This window comes from Neofelis nebulosa, chromosome 3 (assembly GCF_028018385.1).
Source record: "Neofelis nebulosa isolate mNeoNeb1 chromosome 3, mNeoNeb1.pri, whole genome shotgun sequence".
NCBI classification, from domain to species: domain Eukaryota; kingdom Metazoa; phylum Chordata; class Mammalia; order Carnivora; family Felidae; genus Neofelis; species Neofelis nebulosa.
The window spans coordinates 149,495,297-149,512,663 of NC_080784.1; the positions used below are offsets into that span (position 1 = coordinate 149,495,297).

A 17,367-nucleotide genomic window follows, 5' to 3' on the forward strand; every position below is an offset into this window, starting at 1 on the left:
GATTATTAGGATTGTTTTGCATTAACTTCAGCTTGAATAGTCATATTTATAGCCTCGCACTACCACGCAAAGCAAGGACGGCCTATATATACAACTTTTAAATGTTATACAGTTTATTTCTAGGGCTTCTATTTTCTTCCTTTCACTTTTCTATCTGTTCTGCAGTGTGCACAATTCATTCATGCATTCATTCAGCAGTATTTATGGAGTACTGTCTTTGCTCTAAATAGGCTTAGTTTCAGGCTCTGAAGATAAAGGAAAAAACTTGACAAGATCCTTGTTCTTATCAAGTTTACATCTCTAGAAAGGGATGCAAACATTAACTAATTAATTGTTCAGTGAATAATTAATTGCTTAAATGAATGAATAAATTAGTACATAAACCAAAAAAATATATCTGCAGACTGTTCTGTGTTTGTGGAACATTCAAATAAGATAATTGAATATATATTAATATAAGATACAATATATTTAATTTCAGTAATTAGAGAAAAAATGACTGTGAAATTTCTTAACATCTCTGTGAGAAACAAAAAATAAAAGTTCCAGAACTTTTACGCAAAAAGACTTGCAATGCCTTTCCAACCAAGAAATGGAAAGTGTAATCATTCTAGAGAATCATGGAAGTCATGAAAGAAATGATGGGGGTGGGTAAGAAATGATGAGTACAATTTGGAATCTGTCTAAGACTTCAGACTACTAAAAATGTGGTTATACAATAGTGGTTCTGAAACAGACAATCAGAGATTTGATGGACTTTTCATCAACGTTCAACATCAAAGATTGCTGAGGTAGAACTAGCTTTTGGAAAGGAAAAATGTACATTTAGAGGATCAATTTTTTTGTTCATTTCTAAAAACGTGATGTTAGTCCCCACCTCTAACAGAGAAGAATAAATCTTTCTCCTCATTAGAAAAGAGACTCTACCTGCAGAGCCACAGCACATATCTCTGCTCAGCTCTGATCCAAGGAGCAGTACTCTGAGATCCAGGATCCTCAAATGAGGAAAGCACAACTCACTGCTTATCAGACAGACTTAGCTGTGGCTTCCACACACTGGAATGGAAGAAGGCTGTGACATTACTACCAGTTCGCACTCTCTGGGTCTCATGTGTAACTTGTCTTATGTACTAAGCACAGCTTCTGAACGACCAGTATAACAATCCCCTTTGGGATAAAATTCCAAAATCTTGTGTCATAAACTCGCTTGATACTCCAGTAAGTTTCTTTCCTCAGTTGCTCCCCTAAGGTTCCCCAGAAATTAGAAGAGGCCACAGCAATTGTACTGCGAATACAGACCTGTGGGAAGGGCATGCTCTGTAGCCAGCAAATACCCTTCCCCATTTCTAACATCATTCTTAACATAAAGATATGCAGAATGAGAGTCTCCCTAATGAAGGATGTCAGGAATTCATTTTTTCCCCATAACTTTTTTTTTTTTTAACGTTTATTTATTTTTGAGACAGAGAGAGATAGAGCATGAACAGGGGAGGGGCAGAGAGAGAGGGAGACACAGAATCGGAAGCAGGCTCCAGGCTCTGAGCCATCAGCCCAGAGCCCGACGCGGGGCTCGAACTCACGAACTCACGGACTCACAGACCGTGAGATTGTGACCTGAGCTGAAGTCAGACGCTCAACCGACTGAGCCACCCAGGCGCCCCTCCCCGTAACTTTTAATCAAATAGGGAAATGAGCTAAATAGAAGACATAGCATTGAGATTAAGCATATAGACTCTGGAACCAAACTACCTAGGTTTGGATCCAAACTCTGCTACTTTTATGCTGTATGACCTGAGACAAGTTAATTACCCTTTCTGTGTCTCAAGTTCCCCACCTGAAAAACAGGATGGTGATGATCATTATAGAGGCTAAAATACAAGGTTTAAATTAGTTTAAAAATCGCCAGCCCTTACCAGCAAAACCTGACTAGCTTCTAAGAAAGAAAGTACTCACAGATATTGGCCCTAAGAGCCCCTATATGTTGAAAATATATAAGGTAGGAAAGAAAAAGGCCAAAAGTTCTGCACGTGTTACTTCAGTGAATTTAGTAGCTTTGGTAATGAGAACATAAAGGTGTACCTTTCTGGGAAACAGCCAATAAAAGAACAGGGGAAAATAAACCTTTTTAGTCTCACTTTAATACGGGAGGGGAGAAAACATCAGAAAACCAACCTGCATTACAGATGAATAGATTATGATTCTAAGTAATAACTAACCTAGTTTCATCACAAAAGAGAACCTGGAGAAAAATGAAAGAGAGTGACAGGGAGACAGGAAATAAGGGAGAGAAAGAAAAACTGTCAAATTAATCCAATCACCTTTGTCAGAACAGAAGGCCTGTAGATCAAAGCCAAGTTAATGCCTCTAATCTGCCTTGATTTTTTTTTTCTTCTTTTTTTATTCTGCCCTCTGGTTAGAATGTGTTTTGGATTTTTTTTTTCAAAAAAAAAAACAAAAATACCCACTCCCACCGCCAGCACCCACAGCACACATCACGTACACATCATCACAACCGAATGATTGCTGAGCCTGAACTTGGCCTCAGAGCAGCCACTGTCTATCAATCAAAGATGATGTATGAGAGGACACTTCACCATGCCTGGCTAAACAGTCAACTCTCAGTTTGCCTTTCATGTCACTTTGGGTCCAATCTGTGTGTCCAACCAGTCTCCTACAACACCCCAGAAGTGTCTGGTGACAGAAGAACATACCTGCTCAGTTTTGCACCAAGCTCAGCCAGGAGTCCCAGTGTCACAAGCAAGCTCAGAGGTGTTTATTGCTGCTGTCACAGTTCATCTGCTAACCTGTGTCCCAGAAGATGGGCAACGGCAAGAACAGAAACCTACCCTGGCCCCGTTCAGGAATGAATTTAAGAATTTCCGGAGAAGGACCACAACCTCAGCAGAAGGTAAACAGAATTTTGTGATTATGGGTAGGAAGACATGACTCTCTCTTCCCTAGAAGAGCTGACCTTTAAAGGACAGAATTAATCCAGTTCTAAGTAGAGAACTCAAGGAACCTTCACAAGGAGCTCATTTTCTAGCCAAAAGTCTGGATGATGACTTAAAACGTATTAAGCAATCAGAATTAACAAAGAAGTGGACGTGGTTTGGACAGTGGGAGGCAGTTCTGCTTATAAGGAAACTATGAACAAGCCAGGCCATCCTAGACTAGCTGTAACAAGAATCATGCAGGAATTTGAAAGCAACACATTTTTTCCATAAATTGATTTGGAGAAATGTAAACTTCTCCCAGAATACCCAGGTGTTCTTTCTGGTGTCCAGGAGGAAAAAAGTGTTATGTATAAATTTGAAGTGTATAAAGATAACAATTAATGTGAATGTGTTTTCTGATTTACTTCAAGTTGCTCCCTCTCCCCTCTAATTATATATTTTAATATTAGGAAAAAAAGACTTTGGTTGACTTTAGAACAATGGGTAATTATTTCTTTTTTTCCCCTTAATCTTTTTTAATTTGTTTATTTTTTAATTTACATCCAAGTCAGTTAGCATACAGTGCAACAATGATTTCAGGAGTAGATTCCTTAGTGCCCCTTACCCATTTAGCCCATCCCCCCTCCCACAACCCCTCCAGCAACCCTCTGTTTGTTCTCCATATTTTAGAGTCTCATGTTTTGTCCCCCTCCCTGTCTTTACGTTACTTTTGCTTCCCTTCCCCTATGTTCATCTGTTTTGTATCTTAAAGTCCTCATATGAGTGAAGTCATATGATATTTGCCTTTCTCTGACTAATTTCGCTTAGCATAATACCCTCTCTTTCCATCCATGTAATTACAAATGGCAAGATTTCATTCTTTTTGATTGCCGAGTAACACTCCATTATATATATACACAACATCATCTTTAACTGGATAATTATTTCTAAGCAATGTGTTTTATTTATTAATCTTAATCTTAACTAGACTATAATTAAGATTAATCTTAACTAGATTATGCCAAATACCATTTGTGGAACTTTTCTCGTTATCACTGTGTGAATACTCATCAAGGATGAGCACCTGCCTAGGGGTAGCACATCTACCAAGACACCAAAGTGGGAGAATCCCCAGATAGCATGGGTCGAAACCACGACCTTTAAAGATAGGAGCAAGACAGATCTGTGAAAAAGTCTGAAATAAATTATACATAGAAGAGCTAGAACTCAGATATTAACAGAAAATTAGATCAAAGTAGGGACATCAATTACTCTATGTATATCACACTTCTGAAAAAAAGTTCTGTTCGCTCAAATAGGAAATCAGTGAGTTGAGAACTCCAGTATAATCCATATGGATAGTGAAGAAGCAGGTAGGAGACCATCCTTTGAAGGTTAAAAGATAAGGTCTGAGATATCTAAAAACTCTGTTTCTGATCTTGGGTGAGATTCCATGAGACACTGCAATACAGAACAGGCTTCTCTTCACAAAAAAAGAATAATAACAGACATATGGCTAAAATTAAAAATTCGAAGGCATAAGGAAGTGAAAATGGATAATGCTAGCAACCAAAATTAGTAATTAGAAACTAAACTTCACAAAATTATCAAATTAAAATTAAAACATGTTTTATCCATCATGTTAGCAAAGACTTTGTTAGATACCCAAAGAAATAGCCTTTTCTTCCTTGTAAACTTACATAAACTTTTTAGAGTGTAAGTTAGCAATATCAATTAAAAATCAAAATATTCTGGGTTTGGAGCCAGAACTTCTGCTTCTAGAAATTAATCTTGAACAAAGAGATGGACCCAAGAGTATTTGTGGCACCATTTTTTTTTAACTTGGAAGCAGCCCAGCTGTTGATCAGTAAAGAAACAATGGAAGGAAGGAAGGAAGGAAGGAAGGAAGGAAGGAAGGAAGGAAGGAAGGAAGGAAGGAAGGAAGAAAAGAATATACCTGCTCATCTTCAGATCTTTTTTTCATTTTTCCTGTCTATTTATAGTCTTTTCTCTCCTCTCTAACTCTGACTCAATTTCCAAGGCCCAGCTGAAAATTCTATCTTTTCTAATAACTTATATTAACCATTCACAGAAACATGAATCTCTCCTTTATTCAAACCATAACAACACTTTGCCTGAATTATCATTTGGGCACCAACAAATATATATCCTGGCCATTATTACCAAACTTTTGTTGATGTGACCTCTCTCAAAACTAATCATCAAGCTCCTGGAAGACAGAGTTTTGTCTATGTACTTTCCTTAAAGACCAACCCAGTTCCACGTACTTAATCATCACTTGAAATATTAATGAGTTAGATATGGATGAATAAACCCTGGACATTTTCAAGTACATGAAGACATAACCATCTGCAAAAGGAAGCCTCCATTAAGAGCTCTGACATGGAAAATACCTCAGTTTTAGAAGCTGTCCTTCTTCCACCCTCCCCTTAATCCATCTTTGCAGTAGCTTGCACAGGGACCAAAATACAGTCACCGTTTCCTACTGAGTAAACTGCAAATAAAAGAATGAACACTTCGACCAAGCTATTTTCCTCTGGTAGATGTAATCTCTTCCTACCCTGAGGGACCACAGCATTTAATCTGCACTTCTATTAAGACATTTACTATCCACCACTTTGTGTGTTATCCATTGCTATACTTGGTCTTTGCACCTCTACCAAGCCAACCACCTGCTTCTTCACTCACCTAAGCTATTCTTGGTGCACAGTCAAGTTATACAAAAAAAAAAAAAAAAAAGAGAGAGAGAGAGAGAGAGAGAGAGAGAGAGAGAGAATGGATATATGAATAAGAAAATGAATGGAAGAATAAACAATATATATTCTGCCCCAGTTTCTGACAAAAAAAAAAAAAACACTTTCTTTCTTTGCTCCTTTCCTCTGCTTCCCTGAGGCTTAGCAATAATTAAAATATAGTTTTACATTCTCATTTGATAACTTAATATTTATTAATTTTTAGTGTATGAGACACTACGTTATTTGTTGAGAGTATACAAAATATTTTTGAGATAAGGTCCCTAACCTTGGGGAACGATGGGGAAAACACTATCATTAAGAATGTAATATGCCGGGGCCCCTGGGTGGCTCAGTCAGTTAAGCGTCTGACTTCGGCTCAGGTCACGATTTCATGGTCCGTGAGTTCAAGCCCCGCGTCGGGCTCTGTGCTGACAGCTCAGAGCCTGGAGCCTGCTTCGGATTCTGTGTCTCCCTCTCTCTCTCTGCTCCTCCCCCGTTCATGGTCTGTCTCTCTGTGTCTCAAAAATAAATAAACATTTAAAAAAATTTAAAAAATTAAAAAAATTAAAAAAAAAAAGAATGTAATATGCAGTTACTAACATTTTTGAATGGTTAAATTGTACCAGGCACTGTGTTAAGTGTCCTTCAGTTATTATCTCTTTTATTTTACACAAAAATATGAATTATCTGCTGTTATCAGTATCTTGTATTACTCACATTACAGGCAGGGAAACTGAGTATTTAAGAGACTAAGGGACTTCCCCAAGATCACACAACTAGTAAGTGATATAACCTCAACCCCGCCTGTGTTATTTCCAAGCCCACTTTTTAGCCACTATTCTCTAAAAGATGATCTCATTTTTTTAAAAAAGTGCTACATGAACAGTACAGATAGTAAATATACTGAATTTCAGAAGAGGCAGAAATCATAATGGCATATGAAATAGTCCTAAAGTAAATTAACTGAACATTTGGTTCATTATCCACCAAAAGGCAGTTTGTGAATGTGTCCTTTTGTTTTTGGTCTGGAAAACATCCCACTGTGGCCACCCTACAGGCTACCAAAAAAAATTTTTTTAATAGAAATAATGATGATAATGAACAATTCATACTGAGCATGACAAGTTTACATGCAAATTCCCTTCTGCGGGTTAAATGAAGACCTATTGATTTTGTATTTTCTCCTTGGCAAAATTCACCATCTGGTAAAGTCTTAGCTCTCAAACCAAAGTAATAAAAAGAAATTACTTTTTATTTCTTTGAGTTATCAATGTGCTATCACCAACTGGCTTACATAATTATCATATTATATTTCTCTCCATTCAGAGTTAAAAGTTTGTAGGTCAACACCACGCTGCTAAAACTTCCACAATTTATCTAATTATTAGACCACAGTAATAATCTAAAAATACACTTAAATGTATATATAAAATTCTCAAACTTCAATTTCACATCCCTAACTGTAAGAACAGAGAAATCGCTAACTAAAGCTACATATACAAATAAATCTTTAAAATACACACATGCATTGTAGTGGCTATCGGTTACTTTTGCCCATTCAGTACCCCTAATCTCTTTTTCTGATAACAGCATCCCACTTGCCTTTGAAAAACCATTTTTATACTTAGAAGTTCAATGAGGATGAATCACTCCCTGTGACCCAGGTCTGGAGAATGAGAATGTCACAAATCTTAGCCACAGCAATTAATTTTTGACTGGACACTTTACCTAATCCAGGACAATCAGAGTAAATAAGTGGCAGCCTTTTGTTGGAATTTCCAGGAAATAAATTTTCACTTTATGCTAAGGTGCCTATAATGGCAATAAACACTTTGAGTGGGGATGACCATCTTGCAACTCTAAGGGAAGAGTCTGCCTGAGAATAAAATAAACATGGAAGAACTCAGAACCAAGGCAGAGACAGGTTACTGGTGCCATTATTTAAGCACCTAGATTCAGCCATGCCTAAAGACAGGTACTTTTCAATCTTACAGGACAACTCCCTTTTACCTTAAAGTAATCTGAGACCATTTTTTTTGGTCACTTGCAACCAAAAGTGTCCTGATATATATGTCTGTGATTCCATTTTAACAGGTCAGAGTGGAACTAATTCATATAAGCCATCCACATATTAGCATCTTCAAATTAATTGCATTGAAGAACCTGTTTTTATAGAATCCAGGTTTTCTTGGAGTGATCTATACAAGGCATCTAGACTTTCTCCATGCCTTCACATACCTCCACCCCAATAAATCCAGAAAATGACTATTGATTTACATGCTGGCAGGCTCTAGACAGGGAAATTAGATGGTTACTTTTTCTGTTTCAAATTAGCTAAGAAATTGAAACAGCCAAATAGCATTTATTGAGATGAATAATTTTTTTAAATACTTAGGTATCCATGTATTAATAAACTCCCACACATGAAAAACTGTCAATTATCACAATTATCCTTAATGTGCCATGACATTATTATTCAGCTATAGAAAGTCAATGGTGCGAGGAGCCTGGATTTCAGAACGCTACCAAACTATGTGATTTAGAAGCAGAGTAAGTTCCATTTCAGCTAGCAAAAGGCGATTAAGAACTAGAGTTTGCTGAGACATTTTTGGAAAACAGCTGTGTCCTTAGCCTTTCTTTTTCAAAATATTGAAAAAAATAACTTACCTAGAGTTTACATTACAAAATGTTATCATGACCCAAGTCATAAATATAAGATACCCAAAATTCTTTAGGACAAAAAGGTGGTAGCCCATACATCCCCCAACTTATCCTGTCTTCCTCCTTTATAATTTCTGCCAACAGAGTGGGTTGGAAAAAATGAGAACTAGGCTCCCTGTCAGTAGTGTTAAATGTAGTGCTAAGCCATTTACAAAGAATTAGTCTCAGTGATGGTCTTAGCAGTCAAATAAATTTTATGTATGAAATTCCAGACTTTTTGGTCTGCCAAGTCTTTTATTAACTATTCCAATTATATTAATTATATTATTAATATTATTTCAATATTTCAAGAATCTCTACCAGAAAAACATAAAATTCAAATCAGTCATTTTGGGGTTTTGGCAGCCTCAAAAGTGACCTAAACCAAGTAACTGTTATGGACCGAATTGTGTCCCCCAAAATTTATGGACTGAAATCCTAACCCCCATTATGATAGAATTTGGAGATGGGGCTTTGGGAGGTAACTAGGTTTAGAGGAGGTTATGAGGGTGGGGCCCTCATGATGGGATTAGTGCTCTTATACGAAGAGATACCAGAGACCTTGCTTCCTTTTTCTACCCTGTGAGAACACAGTGATAAGGCTGCCACCCACAAGCCAGGTACTTCATCAGGGAACCAAATCACCTAGCACCTTGATCTTGTACTTTCAGCCTCTAGAAGTGTGAGAAATAAGTTCCTATTGTTTAAGCCATCCAGTCTGTGGCATTTTATTATGGCAGCTGTCATGGATTAATATAATAACTAAACTAAATAATGGTGAAACTCAACTTTTTGACTTGTTTCTGGGTGTTTCTTTCCACAATATCTTTTCCACAATATCATTTTCCTTATTTCATTTAAGCCAAGTTTGCATGGTATTCATGAGCCTTTTGGGGGAAGACAGGCTCAGAGAAACCAATTTCATTGACTCTGCCCCAGCTGCATATTACAAGAATGCATGCCCACTAATAAATCCACCTGCCAAGTATTTGTTGGGTCTGCAAGGGATATTTCACACATACTACTTTTGGCTCCTGCCCCACCGTTGATGTCCTCTGTCTGCAAAAGCACCTGGAAAGGTACCACATTAAAGACACTGTCGCCAGGGCACCAGTGTGGCAATGTCAATACCCTGCCAAGGAATTCAGTTCTCAAAGTCCCCCAGGATGTGATCCCTGAGGCACCAAAGCAACACAGTGGTTAAAAAAAAAAAAAAAAAAAAAAAAAAAAAAAAAGGCAGGTGACCAAGAAGTCTAGATGAAATACCATGACAGACAAGACGATAAGGATTTGGTAAGTCAGTACAGAGTTCAGGATGTTGTTCTGCCCCTGCTTGAGTCCTAAATTATCTTTTGACACCCACCATATATCAGGAAATTTCCAGAAGAAGAGAAAAGGACGTACTCAAGTAAGGAAGAGGAATTCCTATGACCACGTGCATCTACCCACGTTTACCAACCAGGGTATTAAAATTACAAGTTACCTAATGCCTTATGGATCTGAATAAAAATGAACTTCTGGCTCTTGTGTTTAGCTTTTTTTCTAGTCTTTTGTTCAGATCAAATCATTTTCCCCAAAGACCTGGCTATACCCAGACTTTCTTTCAGTCGATCAATAAATTCTTAATAAATTCTTGCCTGTCTATCCCGGTTATAATTGGGTTTCTAGCACTCTCAACCCAAAGGCTTACTGTTTTATATAGTGCATACAGAAAAAAAACACCAGAACAATATACACCAAATGTCAACAATTATTATCCCTAGATGATGGGATTATAGAGGATTCTTATTTTACTCATTTTGCTTCTGTGTAATTAACAAATTTTCTAAAATTAACATTAATGTCATTATTATAAGGCAAATAAACCAATTAAGGTATCTTTAATTGCTAACTTGAGGACAGTCATATCAAATTAGAGCCAAACACTTCTCTACCATACTTGAAACTGCAGAATCTCGATTATCTTTCTTTTTTTTTTTTTTTTTAATTTTTTTTTCAACGTTTTTCATTTATTTTTGGGACAGAGAGAGACAGAGCATGAACGGGGGAGGGGCAGAGAGAGAGGGAGACCCGGAATCGGAAACAGGCTCCAGGCTCCGAGCCATCAGCCCAAAGCCTGACGCGGGGCTCGAACTCACGGACCGCGAGATCGTGACCTGGCTGAAGTCGGACGCTTAACCGACTGCGCCACCCAGGCGCCCCTCGATTATCTTTCTTAAATGTCCAAAACAAACACAACGTGCCAGCAATGCCTTTATTGCGGCCTACAGATTCCAACAGCCAATTCTGAACCATGTAACAGGACTGGCCATGGTTCTGAAAGCTAGCAGCCATACTTATCTAAAAATAATCCCATGGACACAGAAGAATGGGGATGAGGAGAGGGGCTTCACGCAGGTGGCACGGGAAGGTAAGATGCTTTCTGTACATAGTAACTCACCCATTAATTAAGATGGTAAAGACTATGGCCACCCAATAACCTCTTCCTAAAAGTTCCTAATGCATGTCACAGCTCTCATCTCCATTTTCCTTTAATTCTTATTCCCTACTCCTCCACTTCTCTTTGCTCTGCCAGAACTGTCCACGATAAGGTTTACATGATGAATCACTCCGCTTAAGAGTGAACACATCAGCAGTTTCTCCAGGTTCAACTCAGAACAATTATCAGCACAATTTATACCCTGAGGTTTCTAAAGTCAGACTCAATTTTCATCAACATTAGGAAATCTTCAAGATTCCCAAAATAAACTCTACAGATTTGCTCAAGTGCAGCTACTTTCTATACAAAGTAGCTAAATTTATTGTTCCAAAATTAGTGTCACAACCACCACGCTAATGCTGCCATTAGAGGCCTCCACAAGCCAAGAAGACATCCTCCCCTCCTGCAGACTTTCAAAATGCATAAAAGGATAAAGGCACCAAGCTTTAAAGAATCTTCAGAATTTCTGACTTCACCCCTACATTGCCAAAAAATTCTACCCATCTTTCCTAGATAGCAATATTGAGAAAAAGTGATTCAAAATAAAATCCCATTTTAAAAGGGGAGAGACGGGAATGCAGCAATCAAGGAAACCTTACATAGGCCCTGGTTCTTTCTAAAGAAAAAATGGTCACATTTCTCATAGATATATCAATGGTCTAAGGATTCTGACAGAACTCTGAACATAATACAGAAATGTCAATAAGATTCTCCAATGAGCATTTCTGCCTTATACAAGTCTGCTCTGAGCTGAGGATCCAAAATTAGTGGCAGTGAGCCCCAATCTCTCTTAATTACATTCTCAGTGAAGAAAAAAATTATTTAACAGGTCCTCCAACACTATCCACTTGACATTTATAGTTTTAGTGTTCTCAGACAACATAATTCTTCATTTACCTTGTTTTATCTGCCCGAAAGACTGCATTAGGAAAGCCAACCAGCAACACATACGTCCATTAGCCAGCAATGACCTCAAAACTACACCAGAATCTAGAAGCCTACTTGTAAAACTTGAGTTAAACTACTTCAAAAATGGCACAGGAATAACAAGAGCCTAATGAACATAAACAACTAAGTTTTCATGCTATTTCATTAAGTACTTTTCCAAAATATCAACAGGCATTTGTTAAATCCATTTTCAGTAAATAATAAAATGGAATCAGATTAGTTTCTAGAACTGTATTTTAGAATAGAGGAACATCATTTGTTAGATCAGTGAACTTCCTTTTCAACTACCCACATAGCTAAACCACACAAAGCTGATGACCAACACAGATCAGAGTGTGTATGTGGGCTGGTTAGGGTCTCTGATTTCCTCTGAAGGTGTGCTATGAACAATCTCCGTACTTCACAGAGTAATATCAATAAAAGTAGGGAATCACCCTCTTCAATGTGATTTATAGTTGAAGTTTTACTATAATTTTCCCATCCAACATTTCTTTATCCTTTATTAAAAAAAAAAAAAAAACCTGTGCATAATACTTTGAGTCATCTAAAGATAACCTCAGTTCATCAGGGAAGTAAATGAGAGCCACTTCAAAAGAGATTCATTATTAACAGCTTCCTGTTCAGAAAGGACAAGCAAAGAACTTTGTCACTTCTAAAGCTTATGGTGGACTGTGTAAGGTATAGCTATTCCTTAACTGGGTGTAGAATTTCCAATTAATTAAATATCAATCATAAAACTTAAGAGTTCCTTTGCCTTCCCAGACAACTCTTTCTTTAGATCAATCACAAATTAGTTTAATCTGGTTTAGAAATAACATTTGTCAATTTATCACACTCTTTCAGAACTATATGAGCTGAAATCTGTCTTTCCTAGAACTCTGCTTATAAAATGCTTTAGTATCCTTCTAAAGCAGAGATTAGACATTCATCTGAAAACTGTCCAAATCCCTCTGCTGCCTTCCTTATGTGGGAAAAAGCTGCTAGCAAACGGGGATCACTGGGATTTGGTTATGAAGAATGAGACAGGAAACTTCTAGTAAGTCAATAGAAGGTACTCAGGGCCTGCAAGGCAAGAAAAGCCAAAATCCATAAGAGAAAGCCAAAGTACACATGCCAAAGCCACCAAATATAAACAGCAAACCTAAAGGGACCAGAAGGAAGAATCATGGTCAAGTTACCAAGTCAGTAGGATCTAAAGGTCAAGGCAAATATTAAATATAAATACTAAAGTTGTCTAATAATGTGAAAATGAACTTAAGAAGTACTGTTGTTTGGGGGCATGATGGGGAAGTGTTCTCAATAAATTTTAGGAAGGATTCTTATCAATAAGATTCTAAAGACCCTCTAAGCCTTGCTGATATGTTGGCAAAATTCCCTCAAGTGATCAGTAAAGTGTCTATAGCAGCTGGTTCTCAAAACTTCAGGGGAAATAGATCTTTATAGCTTAGGGAGCATTCATTGATCAGATGGGGTTCTGTACATGCTCTCCTGTCTAGTGATATCACAGGAATTTACTTCTTGAGACAACATGACCCTAAATAAACAGTAATCATGGATGGAGTAATGTTTCATCATGAGTGATTCAATTCTAGAATCAGAATTGTAAGACCTAGATTCTGTGCTCAGCTCGAATTCCATCTGATCAAATCCCCCTTTACCCTCTGACAGCTTTCCCATCTGGCTGACAAATAATAACAACCGGAAGACTGAAGAGATTACAAGACACATCCATGGATAGTGGAACTGAATTTTGCTCTTCTGCTTTACAAAAATACTCGGAAATACAAGACAGTGCCATTATATTAAATGATCTGCGAATGTACTATTCATTCCGTCACTTTTGATCTCATCTTTCCTTTGAGAAACAGAACAACAAATTTTCAAATGCAAAGATTGAAAAAGCTGAATTTGGCATTTTTGGAGGGATAATCCTTAGCAATAGTCTTACCCTTTGTTTCCCCTATTATTTAGTCAAAGATTTAGTCAAAGTACTAACTAACTAGGAGTATTTAGACACTGGCCACATAAAGGAGCTGTAAAATGAATGGACATGTTTACTCTTCCTTTTTCAGTGAATTTATTATCAACTATGGAACAAAAATAAACCTCAGTGACAGTGACCTAAAGTTGGTAAAGGCACATAACCAACTCCAAAGATGGGAGTAAGCACGAAGCATTTAAGATGATTAAAAAGCTGAGACCTGGTAGTTGTTGGGGCACCTGGGTGGCTCAGTCAATTAAGCATCCGACTTCAGCTCAGCTCAGATCATTATCTCAAGGTCCACGAGGTCGAGTCCCATGTCGGGCTCTGTGCTAACAACTCAGAGCCTGGAGCCTGCTTCAGATTCTGCGTCTCCCTCTCTCTCTGCCCCTCCCCCACTCAACGCTCTGTCTCATTCTCTGTAAAATAACAAACATAAAATTAAAAACAAAAAAAGCTGAGACTTCACTGAAAGAAGAAAAAAGCATGTGAATAAGGATGGGGATTTCCAAAGACAGAAAAGGGAAAGGTATGCATGATGGTTCACAGATAAAAAGAACATGCAGTGAAAAGAACTAAGCTAAGTACAAGGGTGACTTACTATGATAAATGTGAGAATTTTATATAGAGCACAAGTCATACTGACAATCATTTACTTTGTCTCTTCAATAGTATCTGTCTTCAAAACAAATACACATTCAGCAACCCAAGAGATACTCAATAAATATTTAACAATATTGGTTATCTCTGAGCTGCATGCAAAATACATACACATTAAGACTGTTACACCCTAAAATATGCTCACCCAGTGTCTACTCTTGCCTAAGACAGATTTTAGGAAGTGTGATTCTCTATTACAGTAGAACAAAATTCATGTTAAAATAAAATGTGTAAATCAGTCCTTAACCATGCTTCTAAAAAGAGTCTTAATTTTTCAAAATAAGAACCCAAATATTTTTACAGATTCCATTGTTGGTTTACATAAAAATAAATTATAGTTATTAAATAAACTCTGAACTTCTGCCTTGTATACTCAAAAAAGAAAACGAAAAAGAAAACTGGCCAATGCCCAGTTCTTATAATGTTATATTCATCTAATCCTACTTTAAATCACACCCAAAAATGCCACCAAATAGTTATTTGTAATCTCAGCTAAATAAATACCCTAAAAAGAATTCTAAAACTCAATTCCTAATTATTTTTTTCCTGGCCACTAATATAAAATAGGCCCAAGGCAATGGGGTGGCTCAGTTGGTTAAGCATCCAACTCTTGATCTCCTCTCAGGTCATGATCTCATGGTTTGTGAGTTCGAGCCCCACGTCAGGCTCTGCCCTGACAGGGAGGAGCCTGCTTGGGATTCTTTCACTCTCCTTCTCTCTCTCTGCTCCCCACCCTGCTCGTGCTCTCTCTCTCTCTCTCTCAAAATAAATAAATAAACTTAAAAAAAAATAGGCCTGAACATTAAAAATTGGATTCTTTAGACATTAAATATTCTCCTACAGAGTGGTTCATCTGAGTCATATAGATGGCTATGTCCAAGGTTTCACTTCAGAAACATCAACTACAATCAATATATTTCTGAAATGTTTGTATGGTATGTCTCACCATGAATAACAATGGGTTAATTTGCCTCTGAAATTAGAATGTGCTGAGTTGAGTCAAAAAAAATGTGTCCTTTCACATGCTGAAATCAAGTTCACTTCATAAATGAGTTTCTTTTCTATCCTGAATCTTGTCCTATTTTCAATGATCAAAGACTTTGAGAACAATCGCTTGGCTTACAATCTTATTTGGGATATAATCACATATAAGCAAACTGGGCTGCACAACCCCCTGCAGACTTTTCTTCCAAAGCTTAAACTGCTATCATCCATTATCACAGTATTTCATTATTCTGTCAATTGACCGCCACTTGCAAGTTTCTTCAAAAGTTAGTTACTAATATGGGGTTTACTGAGAAGTCTTCAGCTTGCTTTCTATTTTTTGTGGCCAAGCAGTTTAAACTGTAATATTTGCATTAGCTAGGGCACTTGATCAGAAATACTACTTAATGAGGACATCCATCAGTAAATAGCACCTATTGGGAACATATATTATCTCTTCTAAGAAATACTTCTAGGGGCGCCTGGGTGGTTCAGTCATTTGAGTGTCCAACTCTTAATTTAGGCTCAGGCCATAATCCCAGGCTCAGGGGATCAACCACCAAGTAGCGTTCCACGCTGACACTTAAGATTCTCTCTCTCTCTCTCTCTCTCTCTGACCCTCTCCCTCACTCATGCTCTCTCTTTCTCCCTCAATAAGAAAGAAAGAAAGAAAGAAAGAAAGAAAGAAAGAAAGAAAGAAAGAAAGAAAGAAAGAAAGAAAGAAAGAAAGAAAGAAAGAAAGAAAACACTTTCTATACACTCCTATACACTCCATATACTCCTATAACCTAAGGATTATTATGTCTATATTCAAATGAAATACATTCTAGGAAGTTACATATATTACCCAAAGTACAAATATAGTAATTGGGGGATCTAGACTTAAAATGTAGGTATAGATTTGGCTGACCCTATAGTCCACACTCTTTTTACTATAGCATGCCTCCCCCCTTCAAATTCTATTTCTACTGTATTTTAAAACACAGGGCACCCTTCACAGCCCATGCTCCATATCTCAAAAACATATCTGGTCATTTGAACTCCTTGAAAGTGAGTGATGTTAAAATTTTGATAACAACCTTTATTTTTCTTTTCTGTAAAGTAACCAAGCACTATATATATATATATATATGCATATATATGTTTAATGTTTATTTCTTATTAAGAGACAGAGCGTGGGCAGAGAGAGAAGGAGACACAGAATCGGAAGCAGACTCCAGGCTCTGACCTGTCAGCACAGAGCTCGACGCGGGGCTCGAACTCACTAACCGCAAGATCCTGACCTGAGCTGAAGTCGTACGCTTAACCGACTGAGCCACCCAGGCACCCCACCAAGCACTCTATATTACCAAATGCCTTCCAATGAGTGTTAAAATTTTCCTACATTAAGCTTGGGATGGAGCTATTATTCCTTTACTTTTCAACAAGCCATCCATTCTATTTCTTTTAATTTATTTTCCTCTGATTCTAAATGGCTTTAAGAGCTGTCTAAATCCATTCCAGAGCTCAAACAACTTTGCCTATAAACTTGTCAGTTTTAACTTTGGAAGTTACAGATCTGTTTAAGAGTCAGATGAACTGCAGACAAACACAAGCAGAGTTTTGTGTAAAATGAGTTTTGTGGCAACTGCTTTGGAAAAGTATTTTCTTCGAGCTCAAACAACTTTCAAGACATATTTAAAAAAAAAAAAAAAAACAACATTCATGGGGGCGCCTGGGTGGCTCAGTTGGTTAAATGTCCGACTTCAGATCAGGTCGTGATCTCGCATTTTGTGAGTTCAAGCCCTGCATCGGACTCTGTGCTGACAGCTCAGAGCCTGGAGCCTGCTTCCGATTCTGTGTCTCCCTCTCTCTCTGCCCCTACCCTGCTTGTGCTCTGTCTCATTCTATCAAAAATAAATAAATGTAAAACAAAAATTTTTTGAA

At 37.5% G+C, this 17,367-nt stretch overlaps 1 protein-coding gene and 1 pseudogene across 4 annotated transcripts in view; one reads left to right on the top strand and one right to left on the bottom strand.

Moving 5' to 3' along the window:
• The window catches only part of SLC4A4 (solute carrier family 4 member 4), a 358,380-nt gene that overhangs the window by 221,906 nt on the left and 119,107 nt on the right, over window positions 1-17,367 (bottom strand). The window lies entirely within an intron of this gene.
• Window positions 2,804-3,335, top strand: LOC131506271 (dihydrofolate reductase-like; annotated as a pseudogene).